This window comes from Molossus molossus, unplaced genomic scaffold (genome assembly GCF_014108415.1).
Source record: "Molossus molossus isolate mMolMol1 unplaced genomic scaffold, mMolMol1.p scaffold_m16_p_7, whole genome shotgun sequence".
Classification (NCBI taxonomy): domain Eukaryota; kingdom Metazoa; phylum Chordata; class Mammalia; order Chiroptera; family Molossidae; genus Molossus; species Molossus molossus.
In genome coordinates, this window is record NW_023425401.1 from 60,774,771 (window position 1) to 60,788,345 (window position 13,575).

Below are 13,575 nucleotides of genomic sequence, written 5' to 3' on the forward strand. Positions count from 1 at the left end.
CTAAGAAGACAAAAGACTTGTACTCTGAAAACTACAGAACACTGCTGAAAGAAATTAAAGATGACATAAATAAATGGAAATATATCTGGAGTTCATGGATTGAAAAAATGAAATATTGTTAATGCAATCTCTTATGAAAATCCCAATGTTACTTTTTGCAAAAATAGAAAAGGTCATTGTAAAATTCATATGGAATCTCCTGAATAGCCAAAAGAATCCTGAACAACTACAACAAAAAAGAACAATTGAAGGTCTCACACTTCCTGATGTCAATAAAAAAGTATTACAGCCCTGGCCGGTTTGGCTCAGCGGTTAGAGCGTTGGCCTGCGGTCCCGAGAGGCCCGGGTTCGGTTCCCGCTAAGGGCACATACCTCGGTTGCAGTTTGTCCCTGGCCCCGGTTGGGTCGTGCGGGTAGCAACTACTCGATGTGTTCCTTTCACGTCGATGTTTCTCTCTCTCCCTTCCTCCCACTCTATCTGAACAAAAAATGGAAAAATGTCCTCGGTTGAGGAAAAAAAAAAAAAAAGTATTCCAAAGCTACAGTAATCAGAACTGTGGTATCGGCATAAAGACAGAAATATAAACTAGCAGAATAAAACAGAGAGCCCAAAATAAACCTTTGCATATAAGGTCAAATGATTTAGGATACCAAGACCATCAGATGTAATTTGTAGCACTGAATATCTGCATGCAGAAGAAATGTAGTTGAGCCCTCTAACCTAGACCACATCAAAAATTATCTCATGCCCTGGCCAGTTTGGCTCAGTTGGATAAGCATAGTTCCATGCACCAAAGGTTGGCAGTTTGAGTTCTGATCAGGGTACATACCCAGCTTGCAGGTTTGATCATTGGTCGGAGTGCATAAGAGAAGCAACCGATCAATGTTTCTCACTCACACTGATGTTTCTCTCTCTCTCTCTCCCCTTTCCCTCACTCTAAAAATCAATAAAAACATATGAACAAAACAACAACTGGAAATCCCAGTTAAAAAAAATCATCTCAAATGGATTGAAGACCTAAATATAAGCGATAAAACTATAAAAACTTTCAGAAGAAAACAAAACAAAGCTTCATGACTGGGTTTGACAATGATTTCTAGTGTATGACATCAAATACATAGACAATGGGAGTAAAATTGACAAAACTGGACTACATGAAATTTAAAACTTCTGTGCATCAAAGTACATAGTGAACAAAGTGAAAAGGCAACCTACAGAATGGGATAAAATATTTGCAAATTATATATCCCATAAGGGGTTACTATTCAGAATATATAAAGAATTCGTAAAATTCAACAAAGAAACCAAATAACTCAAAATTTTTTTTTTTTATCCTCATCCGAGGACATTTTTTCCATTTTTTGTTCAGATAGAGTGGGAGGGAGAAAGAGAGAGAGAAACATAGATGTTAAAGGGACACATCAAGTGGTTGCTACCCGCACAACCCAACCAGGGCCGGGGACAAACTGCAACCTAGGTACGTGCCCTTAGCGGCAACCGAATCCGGGTCTCTCTGGACCGCAGGCCAACGCTCTAACCGCTGAGCCAAATCGGCCAGGGCCCAAATAACTCAACTTTAAAATGGGCAAAGGACTTGAGTATACAGTTTGTCAAAGATGATATACAAATGGCCAGCAAGCCATTTGAAAAGATGTTCAATTATTAATCATTAGAAAAATGCAAATCAAACCACAAGATAGCACCTGATACCCATTAGGATGTTCACTATCAAAAAAGAGAAAATAACAAGTGTTGATGAGGATGGGGAGAAATTGGAACCCTTAGGCACTGCTGATAGGAATGCAAAATAGTGCTGCTGCAATGGAAAACACCAGGGAAATTCCACACAAAAAAATTAAAATTAAATTACCACATGATCCAGCAATCCCATTTCTGGTTATACATCCAAAAGAATTGCAAACGGGATCTTGAAGAGTTATTTGCAAACCCACATCTACTGTAGCATTATTCACAACAGCCAAGAGATGGAATCAACCCAATTGTCCATTGACAGATGAATGGGTAAAGAAAATGTGCTATGTACATAGAACAGAATATTATTCAGTCGTAAAAAAGGAAATCCTGTCACATATTAAAACATGGAGGCAGCTTGAATACATTATGCTAAGTGAAATAAAACAACAGTCATAAAACAACAAATTTTGTATGATTTCACTTATTTAAGATAGCTAAAGTAGTCAAACTCATAGAAATACACAGCAGCATGGTGGTTGCCAGGCACAGAGGAAGAATAAAATGAGTTGTTCAGTGGGTATTGAGTTTTCGTTTTTCACAAAACTGTAAACATAGTGAACACTATGAAACTGTAAACATAAAAATGGATAAAATAGTAAATTTTATGTGTATGTGTTTTTACCACAACTTAAAAAAAAAAAAAAAAAACACAGAAAAAAATAAGTGCTAAAGAGAATATGGAAAAACTGGAGCCCTTGTGCATTGCTGGTGGAACTATAAAATGGGGCAGCATCTGTGGAAAACAGTTGGGCAGTTCCTCAAAAGATTAAACGTAGAATTACCGTATGATTCACCAAATTTTACTTCTAGTATGTACCCAAAAGATTCTAAAGCAGGAACCTGAACAGATACTTATACACTGATAGCAGCATTATTCACAATATTTAAATAGTTGAAACAATCCAAGTGTTCGTCAAGAGATGAATGGCTAAAGAAAATGTGGTATAAACATATGGAATATTATTCAGCCTTAAAAAGAAAATTCTGACACATGCTATAATGTGGATGAACTTTCAAGACATTATACTAAGTGAAATAAGCCAGTCACAAATCGACAAATATTGTATAATTCCACACATATGCAGTACCTGGAATAGTCAAATTCATAGAGACAAAGTAAAATGGTGGTTTCCATTGACAGAGGGGTGGGCGAAGGGCAGAGAAATTTGATAGTATTCAATGGGTACAGAGTTTCAGGTTGGGAGATAAAAAAGTTCTGGACAGTCATTGTGGTAATAGTTGAACAACTATATGAGTGTACTTAATGCCATAGTACTATACACTTAAAAATGGTACAGCAGCCCTTGCCGGTTTGGCTCAGTGGTTAGAGCGTCCGCCTGCGGTCCTGAGAGACCCGGGTTGGGTTCCCGCTAAGGGCACGTACCTTGGTTGCAGTTTGTCCCCGGCCCTGGTCGGTCGTGCGGGTGGCAGCCACTCGATGTGTTCCTTTCACTTCGATGTTTCTCTCTCTCTCTGTTCCTCTCTCTCCCTCCCACTCTACCTGAACAAAAAAAAAAATGGTACAGCAGTTCTTAACCTGTGGGTCGTGACCCCTTTGGGGGTCGAACGACCCTTTCACAGGGGTCGCCTAAGACATAACAGTGGCAAAATTACTGTTATGAAGTAGCAACGAAAATAATTTTATGGTTGGGGGTCACCACAACATGAACTGTATTAAAGGGTCGCAGCATTAGGAAGATTAAGAACCACTGGGTTAAAATGACAAATTTTGTATGTATATGTTAACACATACACACACAACAAAAACCTTTCTATTTCTTTTTTTTTCCCCAGTGAAAATGGATTATTTGAAAAGTGCAGGAAAGATGAGTAAGGGATTGGGGGAGTAAAACCAAGATAGAGAAGGATTTAATAATAAGATATTTTATCAAGCCTGCTCCACTGTAGGTGACTAGAACTGAATCTCCTAGAGACACTTTGGGAAACAGTGCAGAGCCCATACCTGAGTTATCTCACTAAGGAGCAGGGGAGCTGGGGTATTTATACTCCAATATCTGTCAGTCAGTGGTGACGGCTGCTCCTTGGCACTTCTGTCCCACTGTTCAAGGGCTGTCTTCTATGGCTAACTAAAGTCAGTTAATGGAAGGCCTATCTGAGGGATGTGTGCCGGGTACTGGCAGTGTGTATTACATACAGAAACCAGCCTGGACTGTTCCAGAAAGAAACTCAGTGAGAATGGCATATAAAACTTGTGGGTGCATGATAGAAAATGACCTCTGAGAGGAAGGGGAGAGACCCACATTTTCTATTTTAAAGATAGTATTAGTATTAAACTTGTATTGGTTAAGCTTTTAAATATTGTGTATTTTTATTTGCTAGTGACAGAAAAAATATGAGGGAAAAAAAGGAATTCATTGGCTCACATATGAAAAACTCAAAGCAGAGTTGAATCATGCATGCTCAGCAGATATCAAAGATTCAGTTTGCCCTGTTTAAAATGAGTAAGTTTACTATTTAATAACTAAAGAAAACAATGTTATGTATTTATAATGCAAATATTACTCATAATTAACGGTCAAGGGCACGTACAGTTGCAGTTTGGTCCCTGGTATGGTAGGCAACCAACTGATGAGTCTCTCATGTCTATGTTTGTTTCTTTCTGCCCACACTCCCCCCATCCCCGGTCCCTCTATCTGAAGATAAATGGGAAAATGTCTTTGAGTGAGGATTAAAATAAATAAATAAATAAAAATAAACTGTCAATGTAATTAAATGATTATTCTAATGTTGAATTAAATTTACATTACCCAAATAAACTCAACTTTCTTGTGATGTTGTGTCCTTTTTAAACATTGCTGGATGCCTTGCTATTCCTCCTCTCACTGGAAAAGTCATAGTTTTCAAGATTTTTACACTAATGATAGTTTTCTGGGTTATTCAGTTAAAATATCCATAAGTAGGTTATCCAATAAAGAAAGAAAGTGGTGCCCAGTTGATGTGGCTCAGTGGCTGAGCATCAACCCATGCATCAAGAGGTCACCAGTTTGATTCCCGATCAGAGCACATGCCCAGATTGTAGGCCCAATCCCCAGTGGGAGCATGCAGGAGGTGGCCAATCGATGCTCTCTCTCATCAATGTTTCTATCTCTCTCTCTCCCCCTCTCTCTCTCAAATCAATAAAGAAAAAAATATTTAAAATAAAAGAAAGTTGTTTTTGCCTTTATCCACAGGGTTTCCAGAAAGTGGAGGTTCTAGTGGTGAAACCAGAGAAAATGTCATTCTGAACTCATAATAGACTGGAAATTATGAGGCATGGGAGGCTGGATGAGGGTATAATAAAAATGGGTTGTACTTTCCCAGAGTCTGAAAAACTGGGCAAAAGAAAAAGTTCTGTGACAAAATTATATTTAAAAATGAGACAGGCTGCAGAAAAGGAGGAGAGGACAGTGAGAAGAGGAGGAGGAGTAGAAGGAGAAAGAGAGCAGGTAAACAAGTTTGGTAAAGTGAAGTGCGGAGAAGTTACGGACAAGGGACAAGAAAAGAGACCCATGCTTTTGCTGGCAAAGAGCTGTTTCTAGGGTCATTACCACTCACACCATTGACCTCAGATTTATATTCTCAGCCCAAACCTCCCCTATGACTTCCCTACCTCATATATCATCTCCTCTTGGGTAGCTTAAAGGGCATCTCAAATTTTATATATCCAAAATAAAATATTTTTTCCATAAACTTGCTCCTCAGTCAGTACTCTCCATATTAGTAAATAAATAGTACCATATATGTATTTACTTGTCAAACTACTCCATAAAATGTTTTTGTAATATCCTTGAGAGCAGAAATTTGGCTCTTTTATCCCTAATGTTTAGGGCAATATCTAGAACATAGAAAAACATCAATACTTGTTTGAATGAATGAATTACCAGAAGATTAAGTTTTATCTTAATTCTAATCTCTTCTGCAAAAATCAGTAAAAAAGAATTAAAACTTCTAGGAGCTATAAGATAGCCTGGTTTCAGTCCTTCCTCCTAGTAAAAAAAAAAAAAAAAAAAAAAAAAAAAGGCAAAGTATGTATGTATGTGTACTCAATATGGAGCAGAAAGGAAAACAGGGTAGAAACAGTAATTTTCTTTATTAATTAAACAGCAATTTCCTTTATTAATTAAACACACACACATACACACACACACACACAGAGCAAATGTACTTGTGGCATTATCATGACAGATAAGCCTAGAACTGTTTTAACAGGATTGCAGTCTTACAACACACAATTAGAGGAGACTTATCATGCAAACACTTCATTCAAAGCAGATTCTGATAAGCAGACCCAGGGTTAAAACTGAGAGCATTTTGCCCTTAAGGAGGAGAAAAGATTTACCCACAGGGAACTGAGAAGTACCAAAATGCTACCTCATTTTCTTCTTTCCTCTCTAAATTTAGAGCAACCATCTATTTCACAATGTTTCCTGGTCTGTCCTATTACTCTTCAACTGACCAGCTGAATGAATCTTAAGGAGTGTTTAGGTGCTAGCAAAAAGAATATTGCCAGTCAACACACCTATTTTCTAGCACTAAATTGTTTTCCTCAAAGTTCTAAGTGACAGTTTATAAGAAATTCAACACATCTCCTTCATTTTAGTTTCATCCTTATTTAAAAAAATTTTTTTTTCCTTTAATGATTTTAGAGAGGAAGGGAGAGGGAGTAAGAGATAGAAATATCTATGAGAGAGAACAATGACTGGCCGCTTCCTTCATGCCCCACGCTGGGGATCAGGCCCACAACCTAGGCTGTGTCCTGACCGGGAATCAAACCACTGACCTCTTGGTGCATGGGTTGACGCTCAACCACTGAGCCACACTGGCTGGACGAGTTCCATCCTTTAGCCCATCTTCAAGAGCATATGATGCTTCTAGTTCTGAGTCTTTCCAGAATTCCATGGAATGCATGCTTTTCCTAGGCTTCCGCCTTTGAAAGCATTTGTTTCCACCCACTGTCTACACTTTAATATACCAACCACACCACATGATCTACTTTCCATATTCCAAAATTCTGTTAATTTCTTTTCCTTTTGTTTTTTTTTTTTTGTTGTTGTTGTTAGAAATATATCTTTAATGAGATGGTCGGGAAAAGAGGGGAGTGGACAATGGAAGGAGAGGTGCGCTGGGGGCGGGGGGGCCTCCCAGGGAGCAGACCCGGTGGAGTCCTTGCAGACCTGGGAAGCACAGGCTGCGCAGGTGCCCTTGGTGTGTGCTCACTGGCTGCGGTGGTTTCTTCCTCAGGTTTCCTAAGGGAGGACATTGTCTTCCTCAATGGATTTTAACTACCTCCTTTGGAACAAGGGTCACGTCTTAAACTTGGGCTCCGGCAGAGGGAAGGCGGACTGGACCAGAACTGTGTGGGGACACTTGGGATTTGGAGGGCGCTCAGAGCTTTTGCCGGGCCACAGCCACGCATGACGGTGGCCATCTTACTCCTTCCCAGGGCTCTGGGGAGCGGCGCCCTCCCTCCTCTTTTGCATTCTTTATCTTTGTGGGTTTAGACCTTTTTATTCCTTTACTTTCCTTTTAGTGAATTTTAAAGAGGTATAGAAATAAATGTGTGCATTTAATCCACTATATTCAACCAGTAATCCAGAGCTTACATTTTGGTCAAACTAGAATACTAACTATTCACCCCAACCCTAAATGCTTCCCAATATTCAAACATCCCAATAAAATCCTGTCTTTAGTACTAACTACACATAACATCTTTCCTACTCTCTCAAATTGTAAATAATTTATCTATATCCTGAGTTTTCACAGCATAGTGTTTGTATTTCTTCTGGCATTTACTTAGACCATATGTGCTAAATTTTAATGACTAATGCTCAAAAATCTCCCACACTGCCCAAAGTTATTCACTTCACTAAAACACTTTAAATTCTATCAATCAGGGATTATTTAGTAAAATGAGTGAACTTCTGAAATACAAAAACTCCTCAAAATGATAAGCCTAATATGTTATTAGTTTAATAAGACTTTTCCTTTCTATACCAAACTATGTATGAGCCATGAACTGAGTAAATGTGATAGCTGATATAATAAGGAAAGGAAATCTTACACAATTTAAGGGACTATGAATCTGGCCTTTGAAAAAGGAATAAGAAGGATATGGATGGAGGTACTATAAATAATCTGCAGGTGTTTAAAATACATGTATTTATTTTTTCAAGGTATATATCAGGCCAAAAGCATGTCAAGAATGATCTCTCTCTCTTTCATATATATGCCTCAGGCTACATTTTACCATCTAGAAATATGGTGTTGCTTGCTGTTTAAATCAATTTCATCTAAAACTAAAAAAGGCAGTAAGAAGCCCGGCCACTGTGGCTCAGTGGTTGAGTGTCCACCCACGCACCAAGAGGTTGCCGGTTGGATTCCCGGTCAGGGCATGTGCCCAGATTGTGGGCCAGATCCCCAGTGTGGGGCATGCTGGAGGCAGCCAATTGATGTTCTCTCTCATCAATGTTTCTATCTCTCTCTCCCTCTCCCTTCCTCTCTCTCTAAAAATCAATAAAGAAAAAAAATTTTAAAAGGCAATAAGGAAAAAAAGAGCCGTAGTATGTACTCTGTCACCAAGAAAGAGATAAAGTAGAGTTACAGACCATTTGGGTAGACATTAGACCCAATAATATAAATATAACAGAGGTGCTTCAAGGAATACAAGAGTAGTGAGATTTTGAAAGCTGAAGAAAGAAACACCAGAAAGAGAAAACAGGATCCAAACATAGAGTCTGGCGAATACTATGATAAAATAGTTGACTTCGCACTATACCTCTCAGTTCCTTAATTCATACTTCCTAATCTCTTTCCAAGTTTCAAAGGATAATATCCTTAAAAGATGTAGTATCAGGGTTTTCTCTTGCTATAGGTCCATTAAAGGGGGATAAGTTATATTTCTCAAATTATATTAGCTTTAAGTTAAAAAAAAGTCTCAGAAAAGACAACCTACACGATAGAGAAAATATTTGCAGAAATAAGTCAGATGTCTACCAGATGATGATAAATAAAATTTGGTATAGTCATACATGGAATATATTTTGGCAACCAAAAAGAATAAAATATTGACACATGCTACATGTATGAACCTTAAAAATATACACTAAGTGAAAGAGCCAGTCACAAAGGATCACATAGTATCATTCTATTTATATCAATATCCAGAATAGGTGAATTTATGAAAACAGAAAGGAGAGTAGTGGCTGCCTAGTGCTGTATGGTTTGCAGAGCAGGAAATGGGGAGAGACAGCTAATGGGTACAGAGTTTCTTTTGTGGGTAGTGAAAATGTACTAAACTTAGACTGTGGTTGCAACTGCATAATTTTTTTAAAATTCTCACCTGAGGACATTTTTTGCATTTATTTTCAGATAGAGCGGGAGGAAGAGAGGAAGGAAGAGAGAGGGAGAAACATCAATGTAAGAGAGACACACTGAGTGGTTGCCACCCACACAACCCCAAATGGGGCCAGGGACAAACTGCAACCGAGGTACATGCTCTAAGTGGGGACTGAACCCAGGACCCTCTGGTCCGCGGGCCAACGCTCTAACCACTGAGCCAAACCGGCCAGGGCACAACTGCATAATTCTGAATATACTAAAAAACACTGAACTGTGGGCAAATTATATGGTATGTTAACTACATGTTAATAAAGCTGTTTAAAAATTACCTGTGGACAGTATCTCTAATACAACAATAAAGTGCTACCATTCAGGAGAGACCTAAAATGTGTCTTGCTAATAAAAAGTAAAAATGTAAACTGATTTTGCTGATAGTTTAAAAATATTTTTGTTGTTATTAAAAATCCAAGCCTTATTTTGTGGAATATTAAATCTCCCCATCTTTCAGGATGGTTCAGAATCCTCCCTCATGTTTATGGGCCTAAAGAACTTAAATCAACTAGCACAATTACATTCCTATTCACTGCATTCACCATCTCTGCTATAGCCAAACTGACATTATATATTTCTTTTTTTTTTTCCTACCATCTTCTAGCTGTGAAATATAAATGAGACCTCTAATAAAGGAGTGGGAAGCATGGAAAACACTGGACTGACTGTCTATAAGAGTCTGCAAATTTTGTAAAAATTAAATATTTTAAATTTAGTTACCTTAATAAAAATGAACTAGAAGTATGCTTCAAACAGTCCTAACAGGCTGATTTTATAAGACATTCACCTCTGTAAATATAGAAAAACAGGCAACTCATTTATCTCTCTGGTCCTGGTTCTTAATCTTCAAAATGAACACAGTGAATTACTGATCTCTACTGTCCCTTCCAGTTCTGTTAGTCTTTAAATTCTTTATTACCCTATAATCTAGTCAACACTACCACAATCCTACTGTTTGCAATAAACTGGTTGGTTAGCATGCTAGAGCAGTAAATTAATAATAAAATTCATATTTAAATAGTCTAAATTATTCAGGTTTATTTTCAATAGAGTTTAAATTATTCAAGTCCATCTCATCATCACTTTCAGCAATAATTAAAAGTAAAAAGTTAACCATGTAAACAGCCAAGATCAAATAGTTTAGGATTTTAAAGCTACAAGCTCAAAGATTAAATCGGTTTGATACCTGCATCTTCACCACACTGTTTTTTCCACTCACTCCAACTCTACTTTTTAAAATTATGCCTATTTTTACACCTTTACCCAATTTCATGAAATTGTTCAAGTTCTTGAAACTACAGGGTCTCTTTTGAACCTTTTAAAAAAAAATTTTTTTTTTCCTTTATTGATTTTAGAGAGAGAGGAAATAAAAGGGAGAGAGAGAAACATTGATGAGAGAGAGGGAGAACATCAACCAGCTGCCTCCTGCATGTTCCCCAATGGGGATCAGGCCCACAACCTGGGTATGTGTCCTGACTGGGAATCAAACGGGCAACCTCTTGGTGCATAGATCAACACTCAACCGCTGAGCCACACCAGCCGGACATCTTTTGAACCTTAATAGAACATTATTAATACCTCTTTTAAAATACTCCAAATATTCAAATACCATATTATAAACTCTCAGACAGCAAAGACTGTTTCCCCTGTAATACTAAAATTAGCAATTTCTACATAAGAAATGTTTAGAAAAACTAAATTAAGTTAAATAAAATGACTCTACTGGACAGTCAAAAATTTAGAAAAGTAACAATCACAAAGAGTCTTTCTGTCTTTCGCTCTTCATTCCCTAAAAATTACTTATATGTCTTACACTAATAAGTATAAATAAAGCTAATAAATATTTTTAGATTAAAAAATACCTGGTAGGTCTGTAATTGTTAAACTTTTTATTTAAGACTATATATAGTATATGTAAGAACAGAAAGCAGGCCTTTCCTTACTTTGTTATAGCCTTTCCACAATTTATGAGAAGCACCTGGAAATTAAACCTTGTGACTGTTGGCCCCTCTGATTCAAATGGCTCCTCTGTTCTAACAGAACAGCAGGACCAGACAAGGCACTCAAGGCGAGCTGCTCTCACTCTTCCACCCCCTCCTCCCTACTATTTCAACAGCTTCAGGCTGATTAGCAAGAATTCCTCCTCCTCGAACCCCTGCCCCCACTTCAGACAGGCCTTGCCACTCCCCTTTGAACTCTTTATAATTTCTGTTCTAAGTTTGTTTTACAGACATAGGAAAATGCTGATAAGACATATGCTCAGTTGTATCTGCCTTACTGTCTCCTGGAAAATAAACAAACTGTAACTATTCAAGACAAGCTCCCAACATCTGTCTACCTCTACCCCTCCCTTCCTTGTTGCTTAGCAACAGCAACTGATTGCTCTTTAAAAGTACAAGCTACTCTTTCTTCTCTGTTCTTGCCGATCAATGCATGGGGTCCTTTCCTCCTTTAAGAAAGTAAAACAAAATTTCCTCATTCCCTCTTAGTTGTGAATTCCTTCACAAGCCCACATCACCGGCCAAACTCTAAGAGTACATTTCTAAAATTTAACTGAAACAATAGCTTGATTCCTCAAGATACAGTTTTACATACTAACCACAAAATACTTGAGATTATTAAACTTTTTACATTTACAGTGAGCTCACACAAACTGAATGCAACTCTCCAACACACAACTGCTATTTGCAAATAGGTTTACTGTTAATTGTATGTTGGACTTAGCAGTTCAAAGGCGAAATGAAAAACTACCTTATAATAAATCAAATTAGCCAACAAGTAATTATACCTTTACTTATTCCATTATCTTCAAATTGTTCTAGTTCATTCTTTATTGAAAATAGAAGCTTCTGGGTGTCACAATAAAGAGTAAAATTAACAATATTTCGTATGAAGACTAAAAAGAATGTTAAATACTTGAATAAAAATTTAAGTATTTGAATAGTGGACATATTACCACATTACCATTGACTCATTCATCCATCGAACAAATATTTACTTGGTAGTTATGTGCTAGGCATTATGCTACAAGGCACACCAATGAACAAGAGAGACATCACCATGGAAACAAGTTCTAAAATTATCAAAAATACATAAATGCAGAGCCACTGTGTACAGCTATGCAAATTGTCCACCATGTAAGTTAATATGAACAACATGACAATGGCCCCCCTTGAAGTTGTGGCATCACTCAGTAATCCTTCTAGAAACCCTTCTCACACATGTAATTGCAGAGAGAAAAGACATGTTCCTATGATGTGACCAAATTTGGTTGGTTTATAAATTTTCATTTAAACCAAGATAAATCGGTCATAGTGTTACTGAACTCAAGGAGTTCACTGCTTGGAGTGTTCTATTCAAGAACAAGACATGGTTATTATTAGGTAGTTTTATTTACTTCCAGAAAGTAAAGGAGATGGAAATTCACATCTAAAGGCCTGTCTCCTGGAAGTGAGGCTTAGCCATTTCTTTTTTTCTTTTTTTTATTTTATCCTCACTCAAGGACATTTTTGCATTTATCTTCAGACAGAGTGGGAAGGAGAGGGGGGGAAGAGAGAGAGAGTGATATATCGACGTGAGAGAGACACATCGAGTGGTTGCCACCCACACAACCCCAACCGGGGCCAGGGACAAACTGCAACGGAGGTACATGCCCTTAGCGGGAACCAAACCCGGGACTCTCTGGTCCACCGGCCGACGCTCTAACTGTTGAGCCAAAATGGCCAGGGCGCCATTTCTTATATACTCTGTTTGATTAATTATATGTTGATTTCTTCTTTGTAGTTGACTATACTTACTTACCCATCAAGCTCATCAGGTGAAGCTAATCAAGTTACAGCTGCCATCTGAAAACTGTGCTACATTTTAACATTTAGCAAGAATAGCATTTAGTAATAATAGCACAGACCTTGATCTTGTCCTATCTAACAATAGTCTTCTATCTTCAATCAGTTCTTCAAAAACAGTACTTCTAAGAATACCTGTTTAGCCCTGGCTGGTTTGGCTTAGAGGTTAGAGCGTCCACCTGCGGTCCAGAGAGACCCGGGTTCGGTTCCCGTTAAGGGCGCGTACCTGGGTTGCGGTTTGTCCCCAGTCCTAGTTGGTCATGCGTGTGGCGGCCACTCGATGTGTCCCTTTCATGCCAATGTTTCTCTCTCTCTCTCTCTTCCTCTCTCTCCCTCCCACTCTACATAAACAAAAAATGGAAAAGTGTCCTCGGGTGAGGATAAAAAAAAAAAAAGAAATACCTGTTTGCTTAAACAAGTTTAAGTTGATTTCTAGTATTGACGTATTAGTCTAGTGTTGACTAATTTTAATTTCGAATAAAAAAACAGTTTTAGAGAGGCTAAATAACTTGCACAAAATTACACTGCGGAAAACAAACTCATCAATACAGGGAACAGACTGACTGCCAGTTACCAGAAGGGAAG

At 37.9% G+C, this 13,575-nt stretch overlaps 1 protein-coding gene across 6 annotated transcripts in view; it reads right to left on the reverse strand.

Moving 5' to 3' along the window:
• COG5 (component of oligomeric golgi complex 5) overlaps window positions 1-13,575 on the reverse strand; it is a 439,997-nt gene that overhangs the window by 268,390 nt on the left and 158,032 nt on the right. The gene's annotated exons all lie outside the window — the stretch shown is intronic.